This window comes from Phyllostomus hastatus, unplaced genomic scaffold (assembly GCF_019186645.2).
Source record: "Phyllostomus hastatus isolate PE091 unplaced genomic scaffold, TTU_PhHast_1.1 phas_scaffold_21, whole genome shotgun sequence".
In the NCBI taxonomy this organism is placed as follows: domain Eukaryota; kingdom Metazoa; phylum Chordata; class Mammalia; order Chiroptera; family Phyllostomidae; genus Phyllostomus; species Phyllostomus hastatus.
In genome coordinates, this window is record NW_025334017.1 from 41337783 (window position 1) to 41365439 (window position 27657).

The 27657-nt window shown below is 55.8% G+C and overlaps 1 long non-coding RNA gene across 5 annotated transcripts in view; it reads left to right on the forward strand.

Moving 5' to 3' along the window:
• The window catches only part of LOC123833226, a 152925-nt gene that overhangs the window by 45714 nt on the left and 79554 nt on the right, over positions 1–27657 (forward strand). For 4 of the 5 annotated variants that reach the window (XR_006788188.1, XR_006788187.1, XR_006788189.1 and 1 more), the window contains one exon: positions 17516–17877. This is a non-coding gene — a long non-coding RNA (uncharacterized LOC123833226). Of the gene's footprint in view, positions 1–10027; positions 10109–17515; positions 17878–27657 lie in introns of those variants that run through there. The other variant, XR_006788191.1, reaches the window with a different exon arrangement.

The window sequence follows — 27657 nt, forward strand, 5'->3', positions numbered from 1 at the left end:
CCTTTGCTGTCCTTTCCAGAGGCGAGTTTCTGTGGCATCATGCTTTCGTCCACAGCGCTAGTCATGGGCCTGGTTAGGAAGCAGCTGCCGCGAGGGGCACGTGGGTGGCCGGGGGGTGGGAAGTGGGTCGTGACCTGGTGGAACGGTTCTGAGTCTCCCCCTTCAGGTCCAGCCTCGCTTGGGCCCCAGTCCCAGAATTCGGGGAACTTAATAGGCAAGCCACAATTTTCTTCTGCCCCCTCCCCACCCCCCCCGAGCATGCTTATTGGTAGAAATGTTGGAAAAGACAGGCAGAAAATAAAAGAAAAGCAGAAGAAAGTAAAAGCAAAACAAAGTGGAAAACACAGGTCACTTCTAACTCTGACCCTCCGCTATAGCTATTTTTGACATTCTGCTTCCTGCTTCCAGATGGTCTTGACTTTGCTCGCTTAACATTGTATCATCACCCTTTCCCGGTGTCATTCAAAGTTTGGAAGACGTGTTTCCAGCTGCTTCCCCAGGTGTCGTCACACACCTGTACAAGAAAGGCGCCCTGTAACTAGTTTCTCCTTTGCAGGGGGCCTCACCCAGGACAGCTCACGCTGGGTGCATGCAGGCTGCTGCGGTACGGTTGTCCTCGCTGTCACCAGCCACGTCTGCCCTACTGGCCACTCAGAGTGCCTTCTGCATTTGCCTGTGATAACGCACAACCCTTTTTTTTTCACCTGTCTCTGGCGGTTTCCTTGGCAGAGCTCCCTAGAAAGACGTGAGACGTTTATACAGTCTCGAGACATTCTGTCGGAGATTTCTTTTGAGGAATATTTCACCAGCGGCCGCTCCACAGACAGCGCCGGCAGGAGTTGCTGAGTGGGCTTCCCAACGTGTCAGCGTTCCCACGACTGCCAGTCCCCAGTGGGAGTGGAGCTCCGTGGCAGGGGAGTCCCCCAAGACCAAACTGGATTCTGGTTGCCTTTCCCTGACTTCCGGTGTGATTGGCCAGCTTTTCGTGTGCGCCGCCTGTTTGCCTTTTGTGCTTGATCGTTCCCTTTGGGGTGCGAGCAGATTTTTCACCCACGGATTTGTAGGGTCTGTTCTGATTAACCTGTGAATGTTGCAGGTGGGAGGGAGTGGGCAGCCCGGTGGGACTCTTTGTTAGGCATGCTCTTGCGGGCTCTCGCACCTCCATTTCTGTGGGGGACTTTGCCCTGCAAATCGGCATCTGACTGTGGCAGCAAAATCCTGCTTTGCAAGTAAATGTGGGACCTGGTTTATGGACCTGGGCAGTTGCCCATTTTAAATGTCCCCCGCTTGATAGTATCGGCCTAGGCACTTCTTTTCCCCTCCCTTTCTTTCCTCAAGAGCACATGCAGAATTCTGCTTATTTCCAGGTGTCAGAGCTCTAAGTGGCAGCTCTTCAGAGACCTCCTCCCAGAACGGGCAGATTAACTGCTGGGGGCGGGGGGGATGGGGAGAGAGAGGGGTGGGGAGGGGCAGCAGGGAGAGCAGTTAAATGGACTTTTTCTTCCCGGCATCAGCCGCAGTTTCTAATTTAGTGGATGCCCCTCTGAACATTTGTCTGCTTCTCGTTGGACTTGAACCTTCTTTAGGGCAGAGACCACGTCTCTCATTGCACCTCGTGTGTTACCCTGACCCTTACTGCTGGGCTTGGAAGTGAATGCCCAGGGTGGTAAAGTGACTTGTCTAAGGCCACCCAGCTAGGAAATGGCCAATCTGGGACTTGACCCAGGTGTGTGTGCGTACCTTTGCCCCGGATCTCCCAGGACACTTTGCGCCTGTGGTCAGGGCTTTGCTTTGGTGCCTGGGTGAGCGGAGCTGAGTTGGCTGGCGCGGCAGGGCCTTGTGCCCGAGCCCCGCTGGCCTCCGTCATTCCGGGTTATTTTGGCTCAGTGAGGACAGAGAGGGATCTAGGGGAAAGGTTGGGACCGGCTTCCAGGTGAGCGCCCCGTGCAGCTTGTTGCGCCCTCTGCTTGGCTGCACCCACACCCTGCACCTTGTGTGGCCTCCCTGGCTTCCCTGGGCGTGTCGTGCAAGGGGGAAGGAAGCTTCCTTCATCACAGGCCGAGGTGTGAAACCCACTGACAACTCTGGTTCCTCCACTCCAGGGCCCATCCTGCTGGCAGGAGGAGAAGCCGCAGGTGGGGGGGGGGGGTGTTTGCGCTGGCAGTGGGGAGGGAGACAAAGTGTACACAGTGGTCAGGTAACTTCCCTGTGGATTGGAAAGCTGGGTTCCTGGGTGGGCAGCGATGGGGGAGGCCTGGTGGCGGAGCGGAGACAGCCTGCTGGCAACCCCTGCTGCGTGAGTTTGGGCAGGCTGCTGAGCTCTCCAAGACCCAGCCTGCTGCTGGTAGAGCGGAGGCCTTAGCCCCGCTCTCAGGGTCTGTGGGCGAACTCAATGGCTGGACGACTGTTCCGTCACTCAGCGAGTGCTCAGCGCACGTTGGTTTTCTTCCCTTCGCCCCAGTCCCTGTGTTCATAATCGACATAGGTCGAGTTAGACGGAAAATGTCTAACATTTGGGAAATTCTCTGCAAAGTCGGTGAGAACTCAAGTTGGAGTTCCTCCCGCCCACCAGAGGCCACCCTGTGCTGGAAGGGGCGAAACCAGGAGGCTAAATGCGCCTGTTCAGAGCCAGTCTGAGTTCTCGGGGTCCCCGTGTGGCGGTGGAGAGCATGCGGGTGTGGAGACCCACGGGCCAATCCCAGACCACGGCCTAGGGCGGCGGCATCTGAGCGAGTCTCTTGCCCCGATCTCCTCGTCTGTGAGGTGGGCACGGAGGAGGGGGGCTGCTGAACCTAAGGCTGGGGGAAGACCCCCGGGGTTTGGGGGAGGTCAGCACTGCCCGGGAGCCACTTGAAGCAGGGCTGGCTGGGCTTTCTCCAGGGGGTCGTGGTAGGTACCCATCTGGGGGCTGCTTTGCTGGGGACTTTGTGGGTCTTGAGCCACAGCCTGGGGCCTGGGGTAAATGTGGATGTGGTTGGCAGAGTCATGGCCCCCTGAGAGACGTTCACATCTGAATCCCTGGAACGTGTGACTGTCACCGTTTTGTGGCCAAGAGGTATTAAGCGTGTAGTGGATTTAAGGGTGTAGTGGATTGAAGGCTGACCTTAGGATAGGGAGATGACCCTGGATTTTCTGGTGTGCCCCCTGTCCTCACAACGGTCCTTAAAAGTGGAGGATGGAGGCAAAAGAGGAGAAAGAGAGCGATGTGCTGGGAGAAGTGCCCTTGCTGGCTTTGAGGACTGAGGAAGGAACCGTGAACCAGGGACTGTGAGTGGCCTCCAGAAGGTGGAAAGGAGAGGAATCAGGGGTCCTTCAGAGCATCTAGGAAGGAACGGGGCCCTGCCGACCGTCCGAGAGAGCCTTTTAGACTTTCCCCCCACCAGGACTGTAAGACCGCAGACTCGTGTGCTTCGACGGTGCTGAGCTTGTGGCCGTTCGCTCCTGCTGCCCTGGGAGTGCAGTGGATTGAGCGTGTGGTGGCCACACTTGGTGTCACGCACCACGGGAAGTGGGAGCGGCAGAGGTGTTCTCTTGGGTGTGGCACTGGCAGGCAACCTCTCATTTGGATGCGATCCCGGTGACCAGGGCCGCCGAGGTCTGCCTGGCGACCTGGCAGGGAAGGCTTGAGAAGCCAGGTGTTCTGAGACCCTGCGATAAAAGGTCCCATGTCCATGCCAAGTGCCCATCACCTGTCCCTCTGACAGCCCAGCTTTGGGCTGGGGCGGCCTGGGAAGGATGGTGTAAGGGTGCATTAGGGGTTAGGACTCCTCCCTCTCCCTCCCTCCCTGCTGTTTTAAGTTGTAATTACTGGTCTGCTGGTGTTCGGCATTTCCGTAAGCATCTTGGGAGCACTTTGAAAGTACACATTAGCCTTCGGTGATGAGCTCGTCTGGCATGCTGGCTGTGCCCCAGCTCAGAGCTCAGCACCTTCTCGATCTTTCCCAGACACAGGTCCCAGCTTTTGCTGACAGGGGCCTCATGCACTGCCTGTGCAAGGCATGTGGCCCTGCCCTCACCCCTGTCCTCTTTCTGCCCCGCCCCACAGGAATGGGGTATCAGGCAGCAGTGGGGCTGGAGCGGGGTGATGCTGGCCCTGTCTGCTCCACTACCGGAGTGGAAGCACTGGGCCCTCCTGGCCTTCCCTCTGGGTCTGCTCCCACCCCCGCCTCATATGGCACCTGGCAGGGGCCGCCTGGGAGCCCTAGAGGTAGGCAGGAGAATAAAGGAGGGTCCTGCACAGAGGAGGACCCCTGTTCAGGCTGGGCGAGCGTGGGGTGGGGGGACAGGGTGAGAGAAGCCTGCCATTCCCTGAGGTCGGGGTGGCTAGGGGGTGTAAAGCAGGGTCCGAGGCAGCTGCTGAGACCTTAGCTCATGCTGGAAGCTCAGTTAGTTGCTGGTGAACACAGGCATTCCTGGGGCAGACTGGTGCTGTTCTATTCTGTACAGACAGACACCTGTGTTATTACAGGTGAAGAAGACTTAGGTCCAAAGAGGTGAAAGCACTTCTCCTCCCGTTCTCTAAATCTCTGCAGGTGCTGCACACTTCGCTAGGAGCATATGCCACCATGGAGCCCTGAGGTTCATCTTCCTGGGGCCTGGGGCCGTTCTAGGAGGAGATACATTGTGTGTGTGGGGGGGTATTGCACTAATACTGTACATGACTGTCTGTGTGTGTGTAAGGTTTGGATTCACTGCACAGAATGACATGAAAGCCTCATTAAACCCATCCATTCATCCGCCCTTCCCTTTACCCATCCACCTCCCTAGTTCAACAACAAACATTTGCTCAGGATCGACTCTGTTCCAGCTTCTATAGTAATGTAAGATGGTGGAGGTAGAAAAGCAGGTAAGAGGCAGGTCCTGCCCTTAGGTGTTTGCAGCTCAGTGGGGAAGGCCCCTGCATACTCAGCCACCTGCTAGATTCCGCTAACAGGAACAGAGACCCGGACAGGGTGGGTGAGTTGGGGTGGGGGAGGGAGGAGAAGGCTCTGCCGTGCGCGGCAGGGGAGGAAGGCCCCGGGAGTGGCCTGGGAATGCACAGAGGCCCGGCTGCCTGGTCTGGGCCGGGCGTACAGTAGATGGTCTGGGGTAACAGAAGAGGCAGCAGCAAAAGCACAGATTCGGTGCCCCTGTGACCTCCTGGTTGGCCCCACCCCTCTGCAAGTAAGGGATCTGGGGGACAGGCTGGGGAGACGAGGCCTGGGCTGGGCAGTGGGGACCTTAAACGTTGCAGTGGGTAGCCGAGACTCGATCCTGCAAGAGGGGTCCCTCCTCTTGTGTCTGAGTCAGGGGTCAGTCCAGGGAGATCTGTGTCACTGATGTCCTGTTCTTAAGTGTTTCTAACGTGTTCCTTCTGCCTCGCCCGAGTCTAATCCCATCAGGGAGGTTTCTGTCCCCTCCACCCTTCGTGTCTGGGGTCCCAATAGCTGCCACTGTTCATTTCCTGGGTTTTCTTTCTTTTCTGTGCACGTGCTTGATTTTGAACTTTGTGTGTGGCTCAGTTATAAGTATTTTATTTCATTTAAGAATTCAAAATATGCCTACTCTGCCTCACCCCAAATATGCTTATCTCTGGTGGTACAGACACTGCCCTACGATTCTACCCTCCTGTTGTGTCTCCCCATGCCGTTCAACAGAAACAAATCCACCCCTAGCAATTCCCTAAAAAAGAGCCTCATCAACTCCAGCCAGGACAGCTCCCCTTGTGGTCATCAGGTGGGCCCGACAGGTACCTGGGCCAAGTACTGACTGCTCACCTGCGGGGCGAAGTCCCACCCAATGGATTTCGCCTCCGCCTGGCTCTGCTGCCCTCCGACGTCCTCCTCGTCACTGCCCATGGCCTTTGCGAGCTCAGCCACCCATCATGCTGGAGAACAGCTGGGGGTGTGGCCCAGGCTTGTGTCTGGCTTTAGCCAAGGTCAAGTTGTCAGGGACCTTGCTGGGGAGGGCTCACTTGCTGGGGAGGTTGCAGGGGGACCCAGACCGCAGCCTGGCCCCCCTTTTCTGTGCATTCCCGACCCATCCGCTCCTCCATCCACCAGGAACACCCCCACTCACTCTCACCAGGCAGCAGGGTGGGAGGTGAGGAATTCTGTGGAGGCGGCATCTCTGACCTTGCTGTGCCCATTTCCCTGCAACACCCTGGGTTTGGCCACCCTGCAGACACCTGGCAGGAATAACAATGAGCCGATGCTTCTAGGGCCTGCCTGCTTCAGGTGGCCCAGAGGATGTCCCTGGAGGGGCAGGCGCTGCTGAGCCAGCACTCAGGTCCCTGCATGTCCATCCTCTCTGACAATGGCCAGGATGCTGGGTGGGTAGTGGGGGTGGGGGGTTGGCCTGGGCTCCCGGTGAGAAGTGATCTTTGAGGCCAGCCTGTGAGGCTGTTCTTCAAACAGGTGTGCTGGCGGGCAGTGGGGCAGGGTCGGGTAGGTGCCTGGACATGTGTGAGTGCGGGTGTATCTAGGGAAGGGGACTAGGGAGTCCTGAAACCTGAAACCAAATCCTCAGAACTGTCACCCCTTGTGGGTGTCAATGTGTCAGAGGTCCTAGGTCACCCATGCGTCGCCCTCTCAAAAAATGTCTGTGTGCTGATTCCTGGTGAATCTGAACTCTGCCTTTACTGAGGGCAGAAAACCCACCAGGAACCATTATAAAAGGAAAATATAAGAAAAGGCAGCAACGCAGTCCTGGCGTCATTATATGGGGTTTCTGTGATCCTTTCTGTCCTTGTGCACCAAGAGTTTTGTACCTTGACTTTTCAAATAATTTGTATTTATCTTATCATAAACTAAATACTCGTTTTGTACGATGAAGAATTATACAGCACTTCTCCTGAACTAGGCAACCGTCCCAAGGCCTTTGCGAGTGCTAACTCATTTCATGTGACCGCACAGCAGTCCTGTGAGGCTGCGCTAATAGGACACAGGGGTTAGGTGGTGGGAGGGGGTCACAGGGCCCCTTCTTGGGGAAGAGCGGGCAGCACCTCCCCAGGGTCTGTGGCCTCTCCACTCTAACAAGAGAAAATTAAAAATGTCAGTTCCCCTACCCGAGACTGACCATGTAGAGAGCATTTCATGGTTTAGCTGTGTCGTAGTTTATTCAACTAGTCTCCCACCATTTGGGTCAATAACATTTTCCTGAGTGATCCTGCCCATAGACTTTTGCATCCTGGTTCTCCTTCCTTTTCATATATATATACACTTTTTCTTTCATGCCGCCTCTTTACTTTTGAAGAGTGTAATAAACTGTAAGAATGAGTTAAAATTCCCCCAGACACGCCCATCCACACTGCCGGGAGCTCAGCGCATACTTTGAGTGAGGGGGCGGTTTCTGGTGGCCTGAGGTTCACAGGGAGCAGCCTACGACAGTGAGGATGGCAGAGAGTACAGTGACCAGAGCCCGGGAGGCAGGCTCAGGGCGGGGGCCAGTGAATGACTCAACAAGTTTGCAAGTTGTCTGTTGCACATTACGATGAATTATTGAGGCAGTCATCGGTAAGTCATGGGCTGGCATTCTCCTTCTTCGTTGTTACATAACAGAATGATGTCAGTGCTGTCAAGTGTTAATTATTCAAGTCTCTTCATTTGATATTAAGCTCTGTGGTATGGGATGTGGATAAAAAGGGACCCTATACTAAACCTGATAAGGGCAGGGGAGGCCGGCGTGGTGGCCTTACAAACTCAGCCACCAAAAATAACCACCTGGGATGGTCTGAAATGAAAACTTTCTAACTAAAAGTGGGTCATGGCGGGCGGTGATGTGCTAGGCTGGTATCTTCCTTGACAAAGGTCAATCTTTACCTTAGCTGAGCTTGCCTATTGTGTTTTTTTTTTTTGGCTACGATATCATACCTGGTCATATACCTTTGAAATATCAAAGTGATTACCCCTCTTTCCCGCCACCCCTCAAATCACACCCACAGTGCCAGAGCCGAGACCTCCAGCCCCTCATTGTTACTGTTAGGATATTAACTGTTGGGCCTCTCGTACCCGCCTGCGTAAAAGAAGTGCATGTCTGTTTCCTTTGCTTTTCATCCAATCCCACAGATTTCTCTGGTTTCGCTGTCTCCTGCCTCCCTGCTCTGTCACCAGTGGGTTTCAGGCAAACCCCCTTATGCCTTGTCCTTTCTGATGCACAAAATAAGTGGTAAAGCGGCCCCTTTCCAGAACATTTTCTCAATCCATTGAGATTTTTGTTTCCTGGCAATTGTCATCTGTTTTGCTCAAAGAAACCCGTAAAAAATTCTTGTAGATTTGGACGTTTCTCGTGTTGACGTGGACTCACATCAAAAGTGAGAAGAGCAAGGGTGTTAGGCAATGCCGATCCCTTTCTCCCCAAGCACCGGGGCGGACGGACACACTGTAGGTTCTCGGTGAATAGGGTCCTGCCGGTCTGAGACAGAGAAGCCGTGTGATGAGTTGTGTGCTGTGACCCTGCTCATCCCCAAAGGAGGGTCTTCGTCCTCCCCCGCCTTCTGCTGGGGTGCTCTGTGCTCCCCACTGTGCGTGTTGCGCTGGGCACGACCATGCAGGTGCCTGTGTGTTTCGAGCAGAGAAAGCAGGAAGTGACAGCGTGTGTCGAGAGCTGTACAGCCCCCTTTGCCCCATCTGAGATCTGTGTCTCCTCCCAATGTCATCCCCCTTGTCCCCATCTGAGATCTGTGTCTCCTCCCAATGTTACGATTTGTAGGGCCTCGGGTGGGGGGTGCCCTGAGGCTGCATGCTCCCTGGAGCCTGTGGGGAGGAATACAAGTGTGGCAGGTAATAGGTGCTCAGTAATTGATTTCCCTTTTCTTTTGTTCCGTTTCGTTTCCTCCCTCCCGTCTGAACCTCTCCACATTGTCTGCTTTTAGAGTGCATTTTTTTCCTTTCCTTCTTTGCCTACCTTTGGAGCCCTGGGAAAGTTCCAAGGGCTGCTGCTTCCTAGTTAGGTGACTTTGCACAAACCACTCTGGGGAGCCTTAGCTGTTCACTCCCTGAACGCGTCTAGTGACTGAGCGAGACCCTGACCCACACGAGCCTGGTGTGAAGCTGGCACAGATGGGTGGCGCTCTCAGTAAGAGCGGGTCATGGCCCCCCACCCTTCTCCCAGCAACAACTACTCACAGTCACTTTATGTCCGCGTTGAAAAGGAAGCAGCCTGCCCCTAGGAACAGGGTTTCTCCAGCGAGTTCTGGGCATGCCGGCATCATCACCGCCTGTTGGGTGGACCCCACCACAGGCCTGCAGACCTGCATTGCAGTGGGTGGGCCTTGGGGATCTTGGTTGTAACAAGACTCTGGGTGAGTCTCTGGCACACTGAGGGGCGAGGCCCTCTGGGCCTGGGATCGTTCTGTAAGCCTAGTGCTGTAATTTGCACCATCACTGCTCTCGGTAACTATGGAGCGATTCACACACATGCATACCCCGAATGGCTGTGTGTGTGTGTGAGAAAGACACACACACACACACACACACATACATGCACACAGGTCACCACATTCCCACGGAGCTCTGGAGACTCAAGTTCCCCAAGTCAGGGTTCCTTTCTCAACTGCTGTCCTGACATGTTTTTAATTAAGATTCCTGCTGCTTTTACATTTTTTTTTATTTTTACCTTTTCTCTCTTTTTCTCCTTTCTCTCCCTGGATGATATGTGTACTGCCCATGCACTCTTTTCCTCTCCTGACCCCCCTCATGTGCTGCTGGATGGGCCATAGTGGAGCTGCCTTCTGATCACGGGGGAAGGAGGAGAGGAGGGTGGAGGAGAGGGTGAGCCTCCAGGCTTCTCCAGATCCCCGCTGGGCGTTTGAAACCACTCCTTTCCTTCTGTGAGCACATGGGCGGGGGGGTGGCAGAGAGCCCAGTGGTGGCACCTCTCTGCGCTTTGCTCCCAGTCTGTTGGGTTTTGCTCCCTCACCCCGTCCTCCTGCCCCACCCCCTCCACCTTGGATTTACTCAGGGTCCCGTGGGCAAGGGAGATTGCTGCCAGCAGTTTACTCAGTGAAAGGTGCCTGTGTGACTTGAAGCAAAGACCTGTTTCCATGAAAGTCAGAAGTGCATTCCGAAGTCAGGAGCGTGACCTCCCGGAAGCCCAGCTAATGCAGGTTTAAAGAGGAGTCGGAACAAAGGTGGTGATTATGGGACGTGTGGAGCTGTGGGATGCAGGGCAGGGCAGGTGCAGTGGGTTGCTTGGCGGAGCCAACTCTGCCGCACCCCCTCCCCTGAGAGTGGGAGCTCAGGGTGCTCAGAACACGGCCCAGATCCCCACGCGAGGCGGGGGTTTGGTGCGACGAAGGACCGTGAGGAGCCTTGCAATCTGATGGGCCTGGGTTTTCGTCTGCCCCTTGCTACCTGTATGACCTTGGGCGAGGTTACCTTTTCCGTACTGCTTCTGTCATTTTGCGGAAAGAGACCTGACTCTGGGGTATGAGCATTAATGGGGATTAATTGGGGGGGATTTCCAAGGGGCCTCTTCTGTGACAGGTGATCAATAAATGCTGTATCTCATCTTCCTCCTTATTTTGAGCATCACCCCCTCCTACTCTGAGCACCCTTTTCCTTCTTACCAACTTACATACCTCTCAGGGGCCCTACGATCTGTCCATGAAACCTGCGCTGATCCACGTGGAGCTGCCCGAGTCCTGGAGCGTGCCCACTACATCCTGTTGGCGTGGTCCTGACGTGGACCTACCTTCTCACGGACCCCTTTCTTTAAGGAGATGTGAAGTTCTTTGCAGGCAGGGCCCTGTGTGAGTTGAGTCTCCTTCAGAGTTCCTTCCCTGGAGAACAGGCACGCCCTGGAACTTCCCTGAGTCTTCAAGGGTAGGTCCTCCTGCTCTGCGAAGAACTGTCTCCTTGAGTCACTGTTTGATGGCTCCGTTCCAGGCCACTTGTCCCTTTTGTCATGGGAATTGGATTGACATTTGGATCTTTGCTGACCTTTCCCTCAAGGATTTCGTGGGCCCAAGTAAACAAAAGGAATTAAAATGAAAACAACAACAACAACACATTTAAGGCTTCTCATCTGTAAAAGGACCTTGTCCATGACTTTTCTGGGCTCATTTCAGTATCTTAGTCCCATTTAGGCTGTCGAGTAGAATGATGACACGCTGACCGAACGGAAGGGCTGCTGTTCCGGAGGGCCCACTAGGTGGAAGGAAGGGCATGCGTGGGTTACCCTGAAGCTTCCCCCTAACCGTGCCGGGCAGGACCCGCCTTGCAGAATGGATGCTGGTGCCGAGGACCGACGCTCATGGTGGTTTCACCGCTGTTCAGGGGCGTTCCCACCTCGGGTCGGTCGGCTGGTTCCTAAGGTGCAGTCGGCCACTCCCTCCCGGGTCCTGGCCGTCCAGTCTGCCAGCCTCTTACTCTCTCTTAAACTTACTTCTGCTGTTCTTCTGAGGTCAGCCTGGTGAGGTCACCCCAGGGACCTGTCCTGAAGACACCTGTGTTCCCGTAGCTGTGGGGGCCTCGGGCCTGGTGGCACTGCGGGACGGTTTGTGAGACGTGCCCGCATTCCACCTGGACACGGCGCCCAGTTTCTCCAGGAGCACTTGTCGTCTCGCCTGCAGGAGGGGAGAGGCAGCCGGGGCAGTTACTTGGGGAGACGCACCTCCCTGCTCCTGTCACGCCAGCCCTGAGCCTGGGGGACATGATGTCACGGCTCCAGGCCACAGCTGGACATTCTTCCTACTCTGACCAGAAGCCACTGGAAAGAAGCGTGTCATGGGCGGCACGGGGGACATAATGCAGGAAAGGGAGCGAGGCTTGTGGCCACAGACAGGTCGTTGGGGTGGGGCCGTTTTGGTCCCTGTGGCAGAGGATGGTGTTGAGGGTCTCTGTTCATCGAGTTTTCCAGCAACCAAGCTACTGCTCTCCCCATCTCTGGCTTCCAGAACCTTCTTATCCTATCACCCTGCCCCCTAGTCTTTCTCACTGCCCTGTCCTCCTAAGGCAGGACAGCCTAGGGGTCAAGCTAAAAGGCTGAGAAACTGAGGGCCTGGGCTCACATCTCCGCTCTGTCTCCGGCCGCCCGCGTGGCTGTGAGCGTGCAGCTTGCTGTGCTCCAGTGTCCTCGTCTGAAAGTGCGTTCAGACCTCACACCTGTCGAGGTTACAGGACTTAGACAACCAGCGCTCCTGGAGCAAGCCCAGAGGGGCCAGACCTCTGGTCACGTAGCCTTCCGCTGACGGCGCCCCCACACCGGCCAGAGGAAGGACCCGTTCCTCTCCCAGGCATGGCGTCCCCCGTCCACTCTCACTACAGCTTTGCTTCTCGTTCTTCGTCCTGCAGGGCTTATAGCTGGGCTACCTTGGGCACGTCACTTCACCCCTCTGAGCTTCCTTTCCCAGTTTTCTGGTAGTGAAATGGAACCAGACTTTTTGTTTCTAAGGTTTCTCATGCTCTGTTGGGCTGGGGCCTCTCACAGTGTGGTCCGGCCTCTCTTCTGTCCCACTCCGGCCACCCTGCTGTGGGAACCTGGACGTCACCCATGCACCTGATGGTGGACATGCACCTTCTGCGGGTTTGGTTCTCGGGTACTCTTGGTATAGTCCGGGAGCTTCCTGTAGGCAGGGATCCTGTCTTCCTGGGTGGATGTGACTTCCAGCTCCTAGCACCATGTCTGACAAAGGGAGTGCTCAGTACGTAGCTGTGGTTAATTGCTCCCTATTCCAGCCTACCTTTACTGAGCATCTGTTGAGTTCTCAGGTGCCGTGCAGGGCTTCGGGAGTCTGGCCCCAGAGGGGCTGTAGTCAGTGTAGCTTGCAGAGCTGTAAAGCAGGGCTCCGTGACACCATGCAGGGCAAGGTGCCTGGCCACGGGGGGCTCACTCTATGGAGACCCCCTTGTCATCTCCTGGATAGGCCCATAGTGCAGGGGATAGTCCGACCCTCATTAGTGAGCAGACTCCCCCTGAGCCTAACTGGCGGCCATCGCTACAATAGTAGCTGGCCAGGGCTGTTACCGAGGCTGATGCTGATGCTCTCTGCGTGAGTCGTGAGCCCACCGTGGGCAGGTCTGTGGGTCGAGCGGTTTCTATCCAGTTTCTTATCTACAATGAGCCCGAAAGGACATGGATTTTAATGGCTGGTTTTTATTAAACAGATGAGGAAGCACTTCCAAAGACCCTAAAACTCAGCAGCTGACTGCAGCCCTGGGATGCACACCTAGATTGTTCAGTGCCCAAACTCAACCTCGTCCCCGCATCTCCTGGATGAGGAATCAGTGAGCATGAGAGGGGCATGTGCTCGGGGATTCCACCTCAGCAGAGCCGAGCTGTCCCAGCACCCACTGGGTAGAAACTCCGATGAAGCCAAAATAGAGTCTGTCAGCAGGAGGACGGTGGCCACTTTCCCGGGGCACCCACCTTCATTTATCTTCCCAGGCCAGGCAGACTCCAGACCTCGGGGCATCACAGAGAAATCAAGTGAAGGCACAGCTAGAGCAACCCTCCCCCCCGTCAGAAGAAGATGAAGTCAACACCTCTTTTGTGGCATTGGTGTTGAAGCAGCCTGAAGGAAAGAGAAAGTGAGGCCAGCAGAGGTGGGGAGGAGGTTACCGACCCAACTCTTGCCTCCGAGAAATGCTTCATCATCCCCACTGCCAGCGCGGCTTCCCGCGGCCAGCTCGCTCCCCGAGGTGTGACAGCAGCAAACTGCTGACTCCGGCCTGCACTAAAATTAACAACGTGATGACGGGTGCTGCTGCAAGAGGCGGAAAGAAAGAGAAAACACACACAGACGCCAGAAGACAGAGCAGCATGGAGAGGGGACGACACGTACCGCACCTGGGGACGTGCTCTGTGCCTCCCCCACCCCCCCACCCCCGCCCACCACAACGAGCTGTGTTGGGGCTTTCCAGACCTCGCTTCTGTGTCGCTGCCTCGTGCCCTATTTACCAGGCTCTGCCTGCCCAGGACACCTTAAGTCTTCCGGTGACCAGAGCATCCCCTGTGAACCCCACACTTAGGAGATGTTGGTGGGCAAAGATGCTCTCTTGGAGTTGGGTAGGGAAGAGAGGCACCTTGCTTTTCTGAAATACGGCACAGGCAGGGTCAAGGAAATGACGTGTTTGGTCCTGCCCAGGAAGCGGAGGAGTGAGACACTCAGCTGAGAGAATAGGGGGAGAGCTGTATTTTCTCGTGGGGCAACTCTGTGTCGAATTCAGTACCACCAGGCGAAGTAGCCCCCTCGGCACTTGGCAGGCACAGGGGCCAGAGACCGAGGACCAGGGGAACCTGGGAGGTGCCCGTTCCCCAGCCCTGAGGGGTGTGTGCCGCAGAGCCCACAGTATTCCTGCAACATATGCTCACTGGAGAGATTAGGGGAAAAAACCAGCGTTAACCAGCATGTTATTGAGGGGTCATGCATAAAAGGAGCACCCGTGTCTCAAACCGCACACGTCTGCATCATTGCCACCTGGATAAATAGAACATGAGCAGCATGTCAGGAGCCCCCTCCTGCCCCTGTCACCCTCTGTCCCTTCCTGCTTTGCTCAGCGAGACCTCGTCCTGACGGCTCACAGCATAGATTAGTGCGACCTGCCTGTGGATTTCCTATAAACAGCGTCACATGCGCTCCCTGGCGCCTGTCTCCTCTCACTCACGCGTCGGTTTGCGAGATGTATTCTACGTCGTGTGCAGTGGTCGGTCATCCTTCTCGCTCTGTGGTGTCGGTGGGGTGTGCGTTTTTAAAACCCGTGCTGCTGCGGATGCGCATTCATGTAGGTCCCCGTGCTTGGCTGGTTCGCGTGGTGAGCGCTGCTGTGAACCCGCTAGGTAGGACGTGACTCCTGGCGAACATGTCTGGGAGTTTATCCCCAGCAGCGGACCTGCCCGGTCACGGGGTGTGCTCGTGTCCGGCTTCAGGGGCCAGTGCAGAACACTCTCCCCAAGCGGTTGTTTGTCTGTCTTCAGAATGCCTGTCCGTCCGCGTGTATAAGAATGCCAGTTCCACGTCAAAACCAGTTCTGGTGTGGTCTGTCTTTGTTATTTCGGCCAGTCCATGACAGAAGGAGCACATGACCCGACAGGAATCCCATACCACCGCAGTGGAAAGTGCTTCTCGAGCGAGGGTTCCCTTCGGTGACCGTGGACGCCGTGTGTGGCGTGCTGCATCCTGCGCTCTGGCAGGCGGAGCCCGTGGCGGGCCACCCCCTGGCCCGAACCTCAGGGCTCGCCGCCTGGCCTTGGTTGGGGATTGCCGCTTTGCTGCACTAATACCCAACAGAGCATGTCCCAGTGCTCCCCCAGGTGACAGAGCTGTGATGGACCCGACCCCGGCAAAACGAACTTGGATTCAGACCTGCCTGGTGGCCTCAGTAAATATGTAACAGACTGTGTCCCCCATTCTCTCTGCTGCCAGGAGCTGGGGCCAGCGTGGTAAGCCCCTACCCCCTGCCTGCTGCAGGCAGCCCCTGGCTGCTGCTGGGGCTCCAGGCCTGACTCTCTGCAGTGAGGCCATCCTGGCCTGGTGGCTCCTGCTGCTGGGGCTGCGGACGGCTACTCGAGCTCCCACTCTGTGTCCGGCAACGTGCCCAGGGCTTCGTGTTGATTACATTCCGTGACCTCACAGCCGTTTTGTGCAGTAGATTCGATTTGCCCCCATTCTACAGTTGAGGAAGCTAAACGTGTTTCCCCAGAGGAACCTGGCTAGTAAATTCGGTGCTTTGACCTCAAACTTGAATGTTTGAACCCGTACACTGTACTTTCTCTTAGAGCTGACGTTAAACATGTAAGCTTGCTTTTGAACTCGTCTTCTCTTGGGCCTCAGAGCTATGTCAGGTGGGTTTACTTGGGCTAAGGGGAGCCCACCCTGTGACCCCTGGGGTGGCTGCCGAGAGCAATGGGCTCCCAAAGATGTCCCTGTCCTGGTGGCCAGCCCCTGCGAACAGGTTATCTTACGTGTGTAAGGGGAATTTGCAGACACGGTTTAGGTTCGTGTCTCTCAGGTGGAGAGGTGGTTTTGGGTCATCTGGGTGGGCCCAAGGGGGTCACAGAGGTTCTCAGTGGTGGAAGAGGGAGGCAGAAGGTTCCTGAAGGAGACGTGAGGGTGGAGGCAGGTCAGAGAGATGCTGTGTTGCTGTATTAGAAGGTGGAGGAAGGGGGCCCAAGCTGAGGCACCCGAGAGCAGCCTCTGGAAGCTGGAAAAGGCAGGGGAACAGTTTCTCTCGGAGCCTCCAGAGGGAACAGGCCGGCCGGCACCTCGATTTTAGCTCAGTAAGAGCTGTGTCGGCTTCCTGACCTCCAGAACTGTAGGATCACACATTTGTGGTGTTTTATCCCACTGAGTATTTGAAAATTTGTTATCGCAGCAAATCGCTATTGATGACGGTTGGTATAATGGTCGAGCTCATAGGCTTTGGGGCTAGACCGCCCGATTTCCAATTCTGTTCTGTGATTTTCTAGCTGGGTGATCTCGGGCAACTTGCTGACCTTGTCTGGGTCTCCTGTTCCTCCTCTCTAAAACTGGGGTAAGGAGAGTTTCTAATACGTGGGGGTGTTGTGAAGCTTGAATGAAGACTCTGTGTGTGTGCAATGCCTGGTTATAAGGCTTAGGTTCCGAGGCCGGGGCAGGCATCTCTCACTGGTAAGGAGGTGGGTGGATGGGGGGCGGGGTGCAGACTCGGGAGGCAGACCGGCCTCAGATCCCAGCTCTGCTGCCACTGGTTCGGAGCCAGGAAGTGAGCTGTCTGTGCCCCGTTCCCTCACCTGGAAAATAGGCAGAAGTTCCAGGGCGGCTCGGAGTTTGTGTCCGATGGTGGCCAGGACGCTTAGCAGGGTGAGTCACAGGCACTCCGAGAAGGGCAGTTATTGTTATCAGCGGGTGGCTGGTGATGACTGGTAGGCCTCCAGCCTGTGCCTTGTGGGTCCACTTGTTCTTCATTTATCCCTGTAATAATTGCAGTGCCCTGGGTTGGGAAGCAAAAGTACCTTGACAGAGCTGAATAGTACCTAGTAGGTGCTCAATCATTGCTGGATGAATGAATGGATGAATGAAAAAGGGAACAGGCCCCAGGCCCGCCCTGAGCAACCTCTCAGTGCAGGACAAGGCTTGGAGCCGCGCCAGGGCCAGCGCTTTGCGGCAGTCTTTAAAAAGAAACAAAACAAAGAATGACTTCCTACCAGCTGACCCCAAACCCCCTCCGCTCACTGTCTGGACCTCTCAGCCTTGCAGAGCTCTGTGGCAGGTCTGGCTGAGCTCTTAAGTCCCTAAGCCAGTCATCTGCGCTTTCTGGAACTTTCCTCATTGTTATAATGGACGTACCTCAGCCCCCTCTGTCCTGCCAGGGTAGTTCTGAGGAGCCCCGTGCAGTTAGAAAGACCCCCTTCTGAGAAATCTGGTGCCCACGGAGGTGGCATTGCCCCGGAGGTCCTTGGTCTGTCGCCTTACCTCCATTTGGGGATCAGAGCTATAGGGTGTCATTTTTAGAGAGCTCCCCTCTAAGTATATTAGGGACAAATATAAAGAAAGGAGAATGACCAACTACTGCTCTGGGTTCATGATTATAATGAGATTTTTTTTCCCCATGCCCAGGCCTGATCTTATGACCAGAAAGGAATGAAAAGGACACCCTTCCGGACTGATGGCCATCCCTGTCCACTGCATGGAGCGTCCTTCAAGGATTTCCTGAGCCGTGTGGATTTACAATGATATTCAGCTGCCTGGGGAATCACGCCGGTGCAGGAACCTTCCCTGGAATTACGCACACCCGGCACGTTTCTGGATGCCGAAGGTGGTGGGAAGCAAGGTCCCCGCGGAGTGCTTTGTGGATTCCTGCAGCCCGGATGCTCGAGGGGGATGGAGGACCACAGCTTCCTGTGCAGGCTGAGCTCTTACCTCGGACAGGAATGTTTGGTCGGGTCTTTCCAGGCCCCCGTGGGGGCTCCCTAGGAAACGTAAGTCCTGCCTCGTGTCTCAGGTGCACGCAGCTCCTATGTGCCTGCCAGGCACGCGCTTGGGCTTTACAGGTGACTCTGGCCTGGCTGGGGTAGGTCACTTGATGTGGCTGGCCCTCAGAAGGAGCTGGCATTTAATGAGCTAACCCCGTGTGTCTGGCTTGGTGCTAGCCCTTGTGGGAGACAGATGGAAAAAGAGAGGTGCATCCTGGGAGCCACCAGTGTTTCCTTTGCTGACGTGTGTCATCGTATTCAGCAGCTTCATTGGTTTTCCTGGGTTTTGGGTCTGCCTCCATCTCGCAGACCGCAAGCACCTCGAAGGCCAAGGCCTGTTCTGCGTGGCTCTGTGTCTCTGAGACGGAGCCCAGTGCCTGGCGCGTACAGTGTCTGCTGCTGCAGAAAGGGTGAACTGAGAGAGGACCGTTAGCGAAGTGAGACACCAGAGAGTAAGGAGGGAAGGTGGCATTAGGGGGCAGTTCCTTGGCTCTGTGCTTAGAGTTAGACACGGGCAGATGGCAGCAGGGTGGCTCTGGAGCCTAAGGACCTGGGTTTCAGTCTCTCAGGTGTACCTCCTGGGTGACTCCGGGGAAATGACTTCGGGACTCCTCGCCCTTCTCTATCCCATGAGAGTGAAGTAATGTCATACTTCCCAGGAATGGTGTCGATCGCAGCATCGGGCCTGGCACTCAGCAGGCACTGGGCACATGGTGGGGGGCTCACTGTTGCTTGGGGGAAAGCTTTCTGGGAAAGTAGGTGTCACTTGGGCCTTTAGAGCCTTTCTGAGCAGAGCCGGGGGGCTGGGCTGGACTGTGCTGGACTTTGGACTGGGCACTGCCAGTTGGCATGGACAGTTGCTCAAAGGCCACAGTCCTTGGAGCCCGTGGGAAGGCTGAGTGGCAGCTGAGTAGCAGGTGAGGGAGGACAGCTGGACTTGAACTTGGCAATGAAGGCTTATGGCATGGCTCTGCTGTTGACAAGCAGGAGGACTGGCCCCCCATGTCCTGACTTGGCAGCTGCGAGGCTGGTGGCTCCCAGGGATGTTGTCTTGGTGTTGGGCTATCCACAGGAGAGTGGCAGTTCAAACAACCAGTGTCCAAGGGCTTTCAGGTCATCAGGGGCCACCTGGCACTGGGCTGCCAAGACTACACTTGGGGTGAGGCCTGGAGTTCAACTTTGATTGGATCCCCAGGCCCCCTCATGCTGGTGGCATTGCTCAGAAGGCCTTTCCCTGACCTCCTAACGGAAATGACGGTCCTCTGGTTATCCCACCATGTTCGACTTGTAGCTCCTGGGTGAGCTGTGAGAGTACACCCACCGATGCAAGGTGTCTGATTTCTTGTCTTTCCCCCACGCTCAAAAGTCATCTCGCTGAGGTCGGGAAACATGTTTATCTTGCTCACAGGCTAAATACATAGTAGGCATCTTATGCATTGCATCACAGTGAACCACTCTTTGTGGTTTCCTTTCAGTGGCTTCCCTGAGAAGGAAAGACAAAAGGGAAACACTTTCCTCTGGAGTGTCTGTAAAACCGGCCCGACAGTCCCACTCGGTGGATGATGGTGTGCCCATTTTCCAGTTGAGAACTTTGAGGCCTTGGGAGGCCATGTAACTTTCCCAAGGTTATTCATGCAAGAGAAGGCGGAGCAGGAAGCCAAGAAGGGGGTGTGTGTGTTTGTATGTGTGAGTGTGTGTTGAGTACTGCCAGCTGTGAGATGCTCTTGGGGCCCTTAGAACTGGGTGCCCTCTTTGTTGTCCTGGAGAGACAGACTTTGCATAAGACTTCGGTCCCCCACTGGGTGATGGGGGCAGGCACCATGCTAGGCCCGGGAATGCAGTGGGGTTGGCATCACAGTCCAGCCCTGGAGGCTCCTGGTCGTCCGGGAGCCCCTGCCCTTGGGTGAGTGGCAGTGTGCAGCCCAGAGTGGTGGTCGCTATGCTCATTGCTCTTTGGTCAAGCAGGTCAGGGAGAGGAGCTATGCAAGCAATGCTGTTGCGGGTGTGGGGAGTTGTGGAAGGCTGGTGCATTAGCTGGGCCTGCAGGGGTGGGCGGGCCTGTCCTGGGGTCGGGAGCAGCTCTGCTGGACAAGTGAGCGGGGGACACCGAGGCCCAGCACTGCCCCTTCCGCTTCTGCCCTTGCAGGGCTCCGGCACCTCTTCTTGCCATCTCCCCCCTCACTCCCACTGTGGCCGCTGCACCCTCGCTTATCGCATGGCCCACAGCCCTGGATTTTCTCCTGTTATCGGTTACTCCCTAGAACAACCCTGTTGTGGTGGTCCTGGTTATCTCCTGCTCCTCCCAGGAGGGCCAGGGTGGGCTTGGGCACCAGAAGGCACAGCGAGAAATGGGACTCCCACTCCCCCTCCTTTCTGCCGGCCCCGTGTCTGCACGGGCGCCCCCTCTGGACAGTGAGGGAGGAGTAATCACTGTTTGTTAAGCTGATCTCTGTGCAGGGCAGTCAGCAGACATTATTCCGTTCCAAGCCCAGAACAGACTGGTGGGGTAGGCCCTATTTCATGGGGTTCTTTTTTAGTGTTGAAGTAACTGGAGCACAGAGAGGCAAAGCAGGTCTCCCCGGGGCACACAGGCAGGATTTGAAAACAGCTCCTTCTGTTTCCACAGCCACTGGCCCAACCTGCCTGGAGCCTCGAGATGCAGCCCTTTCTCCTGCCTTGGCCCCCAGGGGCTGTGCGACCCCAGGCAGATTCCCTTTTTCCTCTGGACCTTTCTACCCTCATTGGTGGGGAAACTGCTTACTTTCTCTTCTCCCTTGAGACACTTCTTGTGGGAGCGCCGGGACACTTCCCCAGGGACACCGTTGTTGGAAGAGTGTGGCCTTCAGAGCACAGCCTCGTCATCACACAGTCTGAGCATTGGCTAAGTCGGAGTAGGGGGGCGAAGGTGGACCGATTGGAGCACACACCAGCCTCTCTGCCTTCTCCAGGGACAAGCCTGGCAGCTTTTCAGGTCTCTCTGGACCTGCTTCTCTGCACATAAATAGGGGGTTGGGGTGCAGGCACCTCGCCAGGTTGGAAGGTTAACCAGGCACATCTGGGCATCCATAAACACTGGCCAGGGAGTGACTGCGTGGCTATCACTGAGCACCCTCAATCTTCAGACTCAGCCTGGAGACTGAGTCATAGCCCTTGTCTCATGGGGACCCTGTGCAAACTCCAGGGGACCCGGGGACCCCCGTGGGAGCAAAACACATCGATGTTTTGAAGCTTTGCTGTTTCGTAGCCGGGTGACCTTACATGGGTTCCTAAACCTCTCGGAGCTGCGTGTGCTTTGTCTACAGAGTCAGGACCATAATGCCCCTGAATCTCCAGTCCTTCCCCTAGTGTGGCCAGCTACTATATGCTCCCTAAGTGTCGGTTCTCTCCAGGGGGGCCTTGTGGCTGCTGGTGGCTGCTGGCCTCCTCCCGCCCTCCCTCCGCGCAGGAGGCTGAGGCCCTGCTTTTCCATCTGGAGCCCCAGGGTGTGGGGATTGCAGCCCCCTCCTCCCGGGTGAGTGCCCAGTGTCAGAAGTCTTGAGAAAACACTGGCCCGCGGAATTCCAAAGTTAATGAAGGGAGCAGATTCCAGGAGGGTCTCTGCTTGACCTCCTACCCTTCTCCAACCCCCTTTTATCCCTCAGTGAGTTTGGAAGCCATTGAAGATTTATGGCAACTCTGCACACGGAACTCTCTTGGTAGTGGGGCAGGGTGGTGGCCGGAAGCCCGGGCCAGGGTGGGAGAGTCTGAGCCTCTGCCCTAAGGTGCCTGGTTAACCCGAGAAAGGCACAGGGGACAACCCAGGCGGACAAGGCAGGCCATCTTGGGAGAAGGGGAGAACATGGAAACCAGTGGGGGGATGACCCTCAGCTTTCCAAAGGAGGGGCCGAATAAAGGGCTGGGGGAGAGGTTTGAAAGAAGACCCAGTTGCCTTCAACCAACAAACAAAAACCAAATCTTTTTTTCATTTATTCTGACCTTAGGACCCAAGAGGCTCTTCCGTCAGGGCTGGGTAAAGATCCCGGGCTTTTGGGGCCTGCTATAGTTTCAAGTACACCCTCTGCCCCGGGCTCCTAGGCCGTTCCTGGCAAAGGCCTGTGCAAGTGTGTGTTTCTGTCTGTCCTGGGTGCTCTCTCACCTGTCTCCTCCCTGGGAAGTTGGTTATTTCCTGCGATAGGGGTGGGCAGGCTTTGTCTCCTTTCTTTGTGTTGTCCAAGTCCTTTTGCAGGTCAGTTGCTGGGGGCAGGGGGCTTTCCCTCCCCTCTATCTGTCACCATCAATGCCACCCATCCAGTGGGGTGGGCGTTGTGAGGAGAGGGGCTCCGCTCCCCAGCTCCCCCGATTACCAGGAACTGCCCTGACCTGACCCTCCCCCTGGAGGCTTATCTGGCTCTAACTAAAGAGCAGCTGCTGGTGGTGAGGTTTCTGAGTCACTCAGAAGCCCTGGACTGGGTTTAGCTGGAGGCGATGACATAAACAAATAAACATTAGCGGGACCAGCTCCCAGCTTTCAGCTCACCTGGGGCCGGGCAGACTCGGTTGCATATTCAAAGGATGCTCATGTTCTTCATGAAAAAGGGTTTTCCTGTTGAGGAAATGAGAGGTTGTTGGGGGAAAATCCAGGGGGTCCCGGCTGTGTGACCTTAAGTAGGATGCTTGGCTTCTCTGGGCCTTTATTTACTCTTCTTCGAACCCAGGTTATTGTGAAAATTAAATCGACTGAGGCAAGAAATCTGGCCGTCTTGAGTTCTGGCCTCTGAACTTGACACAGAGTAAACCCTGCATCTAAGTCAGACTTGCAAGTCATTGCGTTTGTGACTCTCCTGTTTTCCTGTTATTGAGTCAGCTCCGGCAATTCCTGGGACTTCTCTGAGGCCCCAGCTCGTATTTCAATGAGATGGCGGTCCTTGCCTGGTGTCTCCCGCTCACGTGCTTGTGGAGAGGACCAAATGAGTCACCTCTGGGAAAGTGCCCAAGGGCTGGACTGCGCTGGCTTCTAGGAGCCAGGCAGGATGGCTGCGGCAGAATTCTCAGTGAGGGAGTGTGATGGGGGCCTCGGGGATGGGGGCCAGCCCCCCGCTCAGGGTTGAGGCCAGGCAGCAGCAGGCTGCTGAGGCGTGTTCAAGACGCAGGCGCCCGCCTTCCTGTGCAGTGGCAGAGCTCGGGGCCATTTGTGAGCATTCCCAGCTCTCTGATTTCCTCTGTCCTTCACTCAGATGGGCCTGCAGAACCTATGGTCGGGTTTTGGGGCCATTTCTTTGCATAATGCAAATCCTCGAGATCGGAAATGGAAAACAAGAAGCTGCAAAGGGTCATTTAACCCTTATTTAACAAATGTTAAAGGATGTGGCGTGTCGGCTTTGCATCATTGCTTCTGAAGAAATTTAAAAGTAAAAAAAAAAAATGATAAAGTGAAGTCTGTGAACCCTATGCTCCCATTCCACTTTCTTCCTATCGTAGAAGTGCTGCTTCCCCACACTTGGGCTGTACTAGGTCATGGTCTTGCACCTTTATTACAAATCTGTTTGGAGGCCACTTGTTACACCATTTTGCGTGTTTAAAGATTATGATGCAGGTGACGTAACGGAGGTGTGTGGTGACCGCGACACTGGCTCTGCTCATTGTGCATTGAGTGCACTGGGTGATGCCACTGCCCTGTTTGTTCCTTCATGCCCCTCGCGGTGGATTTTGGGTTGTTTCCAGGATTTTGCTGTCGTAAACACTGCCGGGGTGAGCTTCCTTGCACACGTCCCCGGGGGCATGTGTGGGTGCCCCCAGGGGCACAGTGCACAGGGAATGCACGCACACTTGCAGTCTTGCCAGAGGTTGCCACACTGCTGACCCGTTGGAATGAGCTGGCTACTGAGGTGTCTCCCTGTGAGCCTGTGAACTTGAAGGTGGGGGAGTGATGCCGGCTGCTGTATTTGTAGGCTGGGTGGGCAGTGCTGGGCACCAGTGCCAGCTCATTGCATGCTTGAATGGGGTGAATTCTGGGGGCTGGTGAGGCAAGCACCAAGGGCAGGACCGGAGTCAGGCCGGGTGCAGAAGGAGCCGGGCCGAGGGGCCCTCTGCTGAAGCAGCGCTTGGTCAGCAGAGAGAACAATCTGTGGGCGTGGGGCAGAGAAACTGATGCTGAAGGATAACCGTGAAGGGTCAACCGGAGCATCTGAGCCTGCGTGGGTGGATGGCACTAGGCTGGTTCTAAAGGTCCCAGGGACCATTGCTGGGTGGAGTGTGGGGGAGCTGGAGGAGGCTGAGCTGGTGCTGCGTGGAGAGCTGAGGAGCATATGGCAGGGGGGAATGGGGGTGAGGGGTCTGGGTTGAGAGCTTGGGGCTGGGGTAGAATCCCGCCCCACCCTTACTGAGGACCTCAGCCACTCATGTCCCCATGGTGGGGGGCGGAGAGTCACCATGACCACTGCAGAAGCCAGTCTCGGCCAGGAGTGGGGGTTTCCAGCAAAGCCTGCAGCACGGGAGCCTGCGAGTGGAGCAGGTGGGTCGGCAGCGGGCTGTGCAGAAACGGCCTGCGGAGGGAGTGACCGGGAGAGGGCCGGTGTTGTGGGGGAGCCGGGAGGAGCAAGAGAACCTAAGAGGGCATCAAACAAACACAGGCCTGAGAGTTGTTTTCGTCTTAAAAACATAAGACTAGACATGGAAAATCTGGGTTTGGCAGTGGGAAAGTAATTGTGTGTATACTCTGAAATTGCCTCTTTTTCCTCTGAAGTGAGTGTTTTCCCTGATGATAAAACAATTACGAGGACTTTGCAGAACATTCGGAATGTATGGGAATGTATATATAGGGTGTTGAAAGAAGTCTGTGACCCTCCACTGAGGAGCACCCCCTCCCCCAGTAACCTTTGCAACAACGACAGTAACAGTGTGAGTAGGAGGACCGGCAGGTCCTGGGTGGTCAGGGACTTTCCTGGTTTCATCACTGACCGTCCAGCTCCTGGGCAGACCGCAGGGGCTGTCACCTCACCTGTGAGACCCCGTCTAGCAGGACAGCGAAGCCACTCGACAGCCGGTGAAGTGTCGTCAGTCGTCACGTGCGTGTTTGGCTCCAGCTGCGTGCAGGGCGTGCGTGAGGCCACGGGCAGTGGAGGGACACTGGAGTCGGTGCCCATGGGCAGCTTGGGTGTGACGTAGGGAAGAGAAGAGGAGAGGGTGTCGGCAGTACTTTGCCTTGTGGCTGTCATATGGGGGTTTGAGGGTTTCTTTCCTGGGTAATCTGGTTTTGCGGGCACTGGTGCCAGGAGAGACCTTGGTCCAAATGCTGTGTTTGACCGTAACCCCCACCCCCAGTGCAGCACGGAGACCCCCGAGGGACGAGTGCTCTTCTGTGGCCAGCCTCCCTTGACAGTGGTATTGGGTAATACAACCCTAACCCTGCATGCAGTGGGATTTGGAGGTGGGGCCTTTTGGAGGTCATTAGGTGAGATGAGGCTGTGAGGGTGGCCCTGGGGATGAGTGTCCTTGTACAGAGAAAGACAGAGACCTTAATGCATGCACAGCAAGGGAAGGTCCAGGAGCACACAGGGAGGAGACAGCCCACAGGGAGGAGACGGCTGTCTGCCAGCCAAGAAGCAGGCCCTCACCAAGCACGGGGTCTGCTGGCACCCTGGTGTGCAGAACCGTGAGAAATAACTGTCTGTCTGAGGCCACCGTGTCTGGTATTTGTTACAGCAGCCTCAGCAGACTGAGACGGCCTCCGTGCGAGAGGTTTCGAGGTTTAAAGGAGATGCTCCAATGAAGCATTTAGCGCAGCACCCAGCCCGCACCACGGATTCCGTGAATCCTGGCCATCGTCATCCTGGCACCACGGTGCAAGTGACCTCCCGTGGACCAGAGAAGGTCAGGAGCTGGCCGACATCCCACAGGCACTTTGCCGTGGCTCTCAGGATGGGCCGGGCCCTTCTGCCAGATGCCCTCCTCACCCCGCCTTCACGGACCAACCTAATGACCACCTGGGTTCGGCCTTTCCTGCAAAAGGCTTGAGAGCGAGACCAGAAAAAATGCCCAGCTGCTGCTTGCAGGGTTAATTAGGCCATTCCTGGGGTTTCGCTTGCTCTCTAGTTAGCACCAAGATAAATGCCTCCACATGGCTTTGAGGTTTCCAGCTAACATTGCATTTTGAGTTCAGACAGCCCTGGCATTTCTCATCTTCCTGAGAATGATAAGTGGTTAGATAGCAACAAAGGCACTGGTGAAAGGGGAATTTGGGGGAGATTCAGGCTCTACCTAGTGGACCCTTTGGTGGGATGAGTGGGTGAGAAGTGGCTGTGGACACATCTGATGTCCTGGGTGTTGCGATGAGAGTGGCAAGGTGGGGGTGGGGAGAGCGGGGACTTGGTTATGCTTCCTGGAAGAGCCAGGGCTTTTGTTATGTTTTGGGGGTACGCTGCAGTCTTGCTCCTGTCCGTTCTGCCAGATGTCACAGGGCACTGTTGATGGCATGGCGCCTGTGTATTTCTTCCTTTACTGCATGCCAACCATATGCCAAAACTTAAATAATCCCCCAGCACCCCAAGGGGTAAACTCTGACTCTCTCACCTGATAGGCGTGTAAGGTCTCAGCTAGGATTCCAGGCTTCCCCGGGACTCCTGACCATGTTCCGCAGGCTGCCTGCTCCCTACCCTAGAAAATGTCCAAACCCATTGCACTTACTGCCAGGACTCTGGGCCCAGATGGACAGAGCGGGGCCTGCGGGAGGCCGGGTCTTTAGTCTGATGGAAATGACACTCATCGGCTATATTTACATTCCTTGGTCCCCTGCAGTGTCTCCGGAAGTCATAATCCAGTGGCCAGCACAGTGGGGGATGACAGGAAGTCATACCCCAGTGCTATTGGCTTGCTGGGCGCATGTTGGTCTGTGGCCATGGGGGAGGGGGGAGAAGTGGGCAGGGCTGGCAGAGAGGAAAAATAAACCACAAGCAATTCAGAGTGTATTGTTTTGGGGACAGATTCCTGGTTTATTACACAGTGACTTAGATGTCCATGCCTTAGGTCAGGAAGCGTGGGCTGCAGAAAGACAATGTGGGACCTTTATATTTTTCCACAAAGTGATCACCGAAGACCCTGTTTTCTACGTCATCACCGTAGTGATTGCAGGTTTTGGATTCTCCAAGCTAAGGAAATGAGGAGATGGTGAAGGGGGTTGGGGGACAGAGGGGCGGTAGCTGAGGAGGAGCAAGGCAGCAGTGTATACTCCGCTCCTTCCTCGTCGAGCTCCTCCTCTCCCGACCACGAACAAGAGCCTCATTCATTGGCTCCAGCGGCCTCCCTCGAGGGGGGTTGGGTCCCACGCCTTCCCGGAACTAAGGAGGAAATTCCGTTGTACTTGCCCCGTGGCCGTGCGTCCCTCATACCATTCTCTGCCTTGGTTTTTGTGGCTGCGTCATCTTTTTGGAATTTGCCCTTTCCCTTTCTTCTGGGTACTGTGTCCAGGCGACCTGTAGCCAGCCCCACGGAATACGACCAAATCTCAGTCTTCTACACACAGTCGTTTCGGGAGCCCTGGGCTTCATGTCGTCAGGACGATGGGTGGTCTGGGGCGCTGGTCCTCATCACTTGTGCCCACACTTGCGTCCATCTGTCCTTTAGGGCTCCGTGTTCAGTTTCTAACCCATGGTGGGACTGCTGGCTAGACATTCCCGTGGTCTGGACTCTTGAGATGGATCTCAGCGTGGCTGCTGGCTTCCTGGCTGCCTAGAGTCTGAGGAGAGGGGCCTTGGGTTGTAGGTGGAAGCGCCATCCGCCTCACCTGTAGTGATGAGAGAGAGGGAGATGGAG